The 5,992-nt window shown below is 41.1% G+C and overlaps 1 non-coding gene across 1 annotated transcript; it reads left to right on the top strand.

Moving 5' to 3' along the window:
• Window positions 1–5,500: 5,500 nt before the first annotated feature.
• On the top strand, window positions 5,501–5,608 carry LOC112731808 (small nucleolar RNA R71). The gene has a single exon (XR_003167566.1). It is a non-coding gene; the product is annotated as a small nucleolar RNA R71 (small nucleolar RNA).
• Window positions 5,609–5,992: the final 384 nt, after the last annotated feature.

A 5,992-nucleotide genomic window follows, 5' to 3' on the forward strand; every position in this document is an offset into this window, starting at 1 on the left:
TACTAGGGTTTACAAAAGTAAGTAATTGATGCATAAATCCACTTCCGGGGCCCACTTGGTGTGTGCTTGGGCTGAGCTTGAAGTTTTCACGTGGAGAGGTCATTCTTGGAGTTGAACGCCAGTTTGTAACGTATTTCTGGCGTTCAACTCTGGCTTGTAACGTGTTTCTGGCGTTTAACTCCAGACTGTAGCGTAGAACTGGTGCTCAACGCCATTTTGCGTCATCTAAACTCGGCCAAAGTAGGAACTATTATATATTTCTAGAAAGCCCTGGATGTCTACTTTCCAACGCAATTGGAAGCGCGCCATTTTGAGTTCTGTAGCTCCAGAAAATCCATTTTGAGTGCAGGGAGGTCAGAATCCAACAGCATCAGCAGTCCTTCTTCAACCTCTGAATCTGATTTTTGCTCAGGTCCCTCAATTTCAGCCAGAAAATACCTGAAATCACAGAAAAACACACAAACTCATAGTAAAGTCCAGAAATGTGAATTTAACATAAAAACTAATAAAAACATCCCTAAAAGTAACTAGATCCTACTAAAAACATACTAAAAACAATGCCAAAAAGCGTATAAATTATCCGCTCATCACAACACCAAACTTAAATTGTTGCTTGTCCCCAAGCAACTGAAAATCAAATAGGATAAAAAGAAGAGAATATACTATAAATTCCAAACTATCAATGAAACATAGCTCCAATCAAATGAGCGGGACTTGTAGCTTTTTACCTCTTGAATAGTTTTGGCATCTCACTTTATCCATTGAAGTTCAGAATGATTGGAATCTATAGGAACTCAGAGTTCAGATAGTGTTATTGATTCTTCTAGTTCAGTATGTTGATTCTTGAACACAGCTACTTTATGAGTCTTGGCCGTGGCCCTAAGCACTTTGTTTTCCAGTATTACCACCGGATACATAAATGCCACAGACACATAATTGGGTGAACCTTTTCAGATTGTGACTCAGCTTTGCTAAAGTCCCCAAATAGAGGTGTCCAGGGTTCTTAAGCACACTCTGTTTTTGCTTTGGACCTTGACTTTAACCACTCAGTCTCAAGTTTTCACTTGACACCTCCACGCCACAAGCACATGGTTAGGGACAGCTTGGTTTAGCTGCTTAGGCCAGGATTTTATTCCTTTAGGCCCTCCTATCCACTGATGCTCAAAGCCTTGGGATCCTTTTTATTACCCTTGCCTTTTGGTTTTAAGGGTTACTGGCTTTTTGCTCTTGCCTCTTGGTTTTAAGAGCTTTTGGCTTTTTCTGCTTGCTTTTTCTCTTTTTTTTTTCGCCTTTTTTTTTCTGCAAGCTTTGTTCTTTGCTGCTTTTTCTTGCTTCAAGAATCATTTTTATGATTTTTCAGATTATCAAATAATATGTCTCCTTGTCATCATTCTTTCAAGAGCTAACATATTTAACATTCTTAAACAACAACTTCAAAATACATATGCACTGTTCAAGCATTCATTCAGAAAACAAGAAGCATTGTCACCACATCAATATAATTATACTAAGTTCAAGGATAAATTCGAAACTCATGTACTTCTTGTTCTTTTGAATTAAAACATTTTTTTATTTAAGAGAGGTGACGGATTCATAGGACATTCATAACTTTAAGACATAGTTACTAACTACTAATGATCATGTAATAAGACACAAACTTAGATAAGCACTTAACATAAAGAAAACGAAAAACAGAGAATTTAAGAACAAGGAATGAGTCCACCTTAGTGATGGTGGCGTTTCCTTCTTGAGGAACCAATGATGTCCTTGAGCTCTTGTATGTCTCTTCCTTGTCTTTGTTGCTCCTCCCTCATTGCTTTTTGATCTTCTCTAATTTCATGAAGGATGATGGAGTGCTCTTGATGTTCCACCCTTAGTTGTCCCATGTTGGAACTTAATTCTCCTAGGGAGGTGTTGATTTGCTCCCAATAGTTTTGTGGAGGAAGATGCATTTGAGGCATCTCCGGGATTTCATGGTGATGAGCTTCATGCGTCTCTTGAGATCCATGAATGGGCTCTCTTGCTTGCTCCATCCTTTTCTTAGTGATGGGCTTTTCTTCCTCAATGGGAATGTCTCCTTCTATGAAAGCTTCAACTGAGTAACATAGATGGCAAATAAGATGAGGAAAAGCTAGCCTTGCCATGGGGGAGGACTTTTCGGCTATTTTGTAGAGTTCAAGGGAGATAACTTCATGAACCTCTCCAATCATGATGCTATGAATCATGATGGCCCGATCCACAGTAACTTCAGATCGGTTGCTAGTGGGGATGATGGAGCGTTGGATGAACTCTAACCATCCTCTAGCTACAGGCTTGAGGTCCAGTCTTCTTAGTTGAACCGGCTTGCCTTTGGAGTCAATCTTCCATTGAGCTCCTTCCACACATATGTCCATGAGGACTTGGTCCAACCTTTGATTAAAGTTGACTCTTCTAGTGTAGGGGCGTGCATCTCCTTGCATCATAGGCAAGTTAAACGCCAACCTCACATTTTCCGGACTAAAATCTAAGTATTTTCCCCGAACCATGGTGATATAATTATTTGGGTTTGGGTTCTTACTTTGATCATGGTTCCTAGTGATCCATGCATTGGCATAGAACTCTTGAACCATTAGGATGCCGACTTGTTGGATGGGTTTTGTTAGAACTTCCCAACCTCTTCTTTGGATTTCATGTCGGATCTCCGGATACTCATTTTCTCTTGAGCTTGAAAAGGACCTCGGGGATCACCTTCTTCTTGGCCACAATATCATAGAAGTGGTCTTGATGAGCTTTGGAGATGAATCTTTCCATCTCCCATGACTCGGAGGTGGAAGATTTTGTCTTTCCTTTCCCTTTTCTAGAGGATTCTCCGGTCTTGGGTGCCATCAATGGTAATGGAAAAACAAAAAGCTTATGCTTTTATCACACCAAACTTAGAATATTGCTTGCCCTCGAGCAAGAGAAGAAAGAATAGATGAAGAAGAAGAATAAAATATGGAGGAGATGAGGGAGAGGTGTATTCGGCCAAGAAGGGGAAGAGAGGGTTATGTTGTGTGAAAATGAGGAAGAATGGAGGGCTATATAAAGGGAAGGGAAGGGGGTAAGGTTCGGCCATAAGGGTGGGTTTTGGGTGGGAAATTGATTTTGAATTTTGAAGGTAGGTGGAGTTTATGAGGTAGGTTTATGGGGAAGAGTGGATGGATGTGAGTGGTGAAGTGGTGTTAGGGAAGAGAGATTGAGGTGATTCGTGAAGAGTTTTAGGGAAGAGTGTTTATTGGGAAGAGAGGATGAACATTGAGAAGAGGGAAGAGAGCGAGTGGTGGTAGGTGGAGATCCTGTGGGGTCCACAGATCCTGAGGTGTCAAGGAATTGCATCCCTGCACCAATTAGGCATGTAAAATGCCTTTGCATGCAATTTTGGCGTTTAAACGCCGAATTGATGCTTGTTCTGGGTGTTCAGTGCCTAGATGCAACATATTTCTGGCGTTGAACGCCAGCCAGTTGCTTGTTTCTGGCGTTCAGCGCCAGCTCTTCTTCACTGTGCATTTCTGGCGTCTGAACGCCAGGATGCTGCTTGTTTCTGGCGTTAAACGCCAGATGCTCCTTACTGGCGTTTAAACGCTAGTAAGATCCTCCTCCAGGGTGTGATTTTTCTTCTGCTGTTATTGATTCTGTTTTTAATCTTTTTTTTATTTATTTTGTGACTCCACATGATCATGAACCTATAAAGACATATAACTAATAAAAATATAATTAAATGAAAATTGAGTTGCCTCCCAACAAGCGCTTCTTTAATGTCAATAGCTTGACAGTGGGCTCTCATGGAGCCTCACAGATGTTCAGAGCATTGTTGAGACTCCCCAACACCAAACTTAGAGTTTGGATATGGGAGTTCAACACCAAACTTAGAGTTTGGTTGTGGCCTCCCAACACCAAACTTAGAGTTTGACTGTGGGGGCTCTGGTTGACTCTGCAGTGAGAGAAGCTTACTGTGCCTCTTTTCCATGTTTACAGAAGGATGAATTTGAGTTTTAAACACAAGGGAGTCCTCATTCAATTGAAGGACTAAGTCACCTCTGTCAATATCAATCACAGCTCTTGCTGTGGCTAGGAAGGGTCTTCCAAGGATGATGGATTCATCCTCATCCTTCCTAGTATCTAGGATTATGAAATCAGCAGGGATGTAAAGGCCTTCAACCTTTACTAACATGTCCTCTACTTGTCCATAAGCCTGTTTTCTGGAATTGTTTGCCATCTCTAATGAGATTTTGGCAGCTTGTACCTCAAAGATTCCCAATTTCTCTATTACAGAGAGTGGCATGAGGTTTATTCCTGACCCCATGTCACATAGAGCCTTCTCAAAGCTCGTGGTGCTTATGGTACAATGTATTAGGAACTTTCCAGGATCCTGTTTCTTCTGAGGCAATCTCAGTTGATCCAATGCATTTAGTTCATTGGTGAACAGGGGAGGTTCATCTCCCCAAGTCTCATTACCAAATAAATTGGCATTCAGCTTCATGATTGTACTAAGGAACTTGGCAACTTGCTCTTCAGTAACATCCTCATGCTCTTCTGAAGAGGAATACTCATCAGAGCTCATGAAGGGCGTAAGGAGGTTTAATGGAATCTCTATGGTCTCTAGATGAGCCTCAGATTCCTTTGGTTCCTCAGAGGGAAACTCCTTATTGATCACTGGACGTCCCAGGAGGTCTTCCTCCTTGGGATTCACGTCCTCTCCTTCCTCCTTGGATTCGGCCATGATGGTTATGTCAATGGCCTTGCACTCTCCTTTTGGATTTTCTTCTGTATTGCTTGGGAGAGTACTAGGAGGGATTTCAGTGATCCTTTTACTCAGCTGGCCCACTTGTGCCTCTAAATTTCTAATTGAGGACCTTGTTTCATTTATGAAACTTACAGTGGCCTTAGATAGATCAGAGACTAAGTTTGCTAAATTAGAGGTATTTTGTTCAGAGTTCTCTGTCTGTTGCTGAGTGGATGATGGAAAAGGTTTACTATTGTTAAACCTATTTCTTCCACCATTATTAAAGCCTTGTTGAGGCTTTTGTTGATCCTTCCATGAGAGATTTGGGTGATTTCTCCATGAGGGATTATAAGTGTTTCCATATGGTTCACCCATGTAATTCACCTCTGCTATTGCAGGGTTCTCAGGATCATAAGCTTCTTCTTCAGAAGATGCCTCTTGAGTACTGTTGGATGCAGCTTGCATTCCATTTAGACTCTGAGAAATTATATTGACTTGCTGAGTCAATATTTTATTCTAGGCCAATATGGCATTCAGAATATCAATTTCAAGAACTCCCTTCTTCTGAGGCGTCCCATTACTTACAGGATTCCTCTCAGAATTGTACATGAACTGGTTATTAGCAACCATGTCAATGAGTTCTTGAGCTTCTGCAGGCATTTTTTTCAGGTGAATGGATCCACCTACAGAAGTATCCAATGACATCTTAGCTAATTCAGACAAACCATCATAGAATATATCCAGGATGGTCCATTCTGAAAGCATGTCAGAAGGACACTTTTTGGTCAGTTCCTTGTATCTCTCCCAAGCTTCATAGAGGGATTCACCTTCTTTCTGTCTGAAGGTTTGAACATCCACTCTAAGCTTGCTCAGCTTTTGAGGAGGAAAGAACTTGGCTAAGAAAGTCGTGACCAGCTTATCCCAAGAGTTCAGGCTATCCTTAGGTTGAGAGTCCAACCATATTCTAGCTCTGTCTCTTACAGAAAAAGGGAAAAGCATGAGCCTGTAGACTTCAGGATCTACTCCATTAGTCTTAACAGTATCACAGATCTACAAGAATTCAGTTAAGAACTAAAAAGGATCTTCAGATGGAAGTCCATGAAACTTGCAGTTTTGCTGCATCAGAGAAACTAATTGAGGTTTCAGCTCAAAATTGTTTACTCCAATGGCAGGAATTGAGATGCTTCTTCCATGTAAGTTGGAATTAGGTACAGTAAAGTCACCAAGCATTCTCCTTGTATTATTATTATT

Source organism: Arachis hypogaea, chromosome 12, assembly GCF_003086295.3.
Source record: "Arachis hypogaea cultivar Tifrunner chromosome 12, arahy.Tifrunner.gnm2.J5K5, whole genome shotgun sequence".
Taxonomy (NCBI): domain Eukaryota; kingdom Viridiplantae; phylum Streptophyta; class Magnoliopsida; order Fabales; family Fabaceae; genus Arachis; species Arachis hypogaea.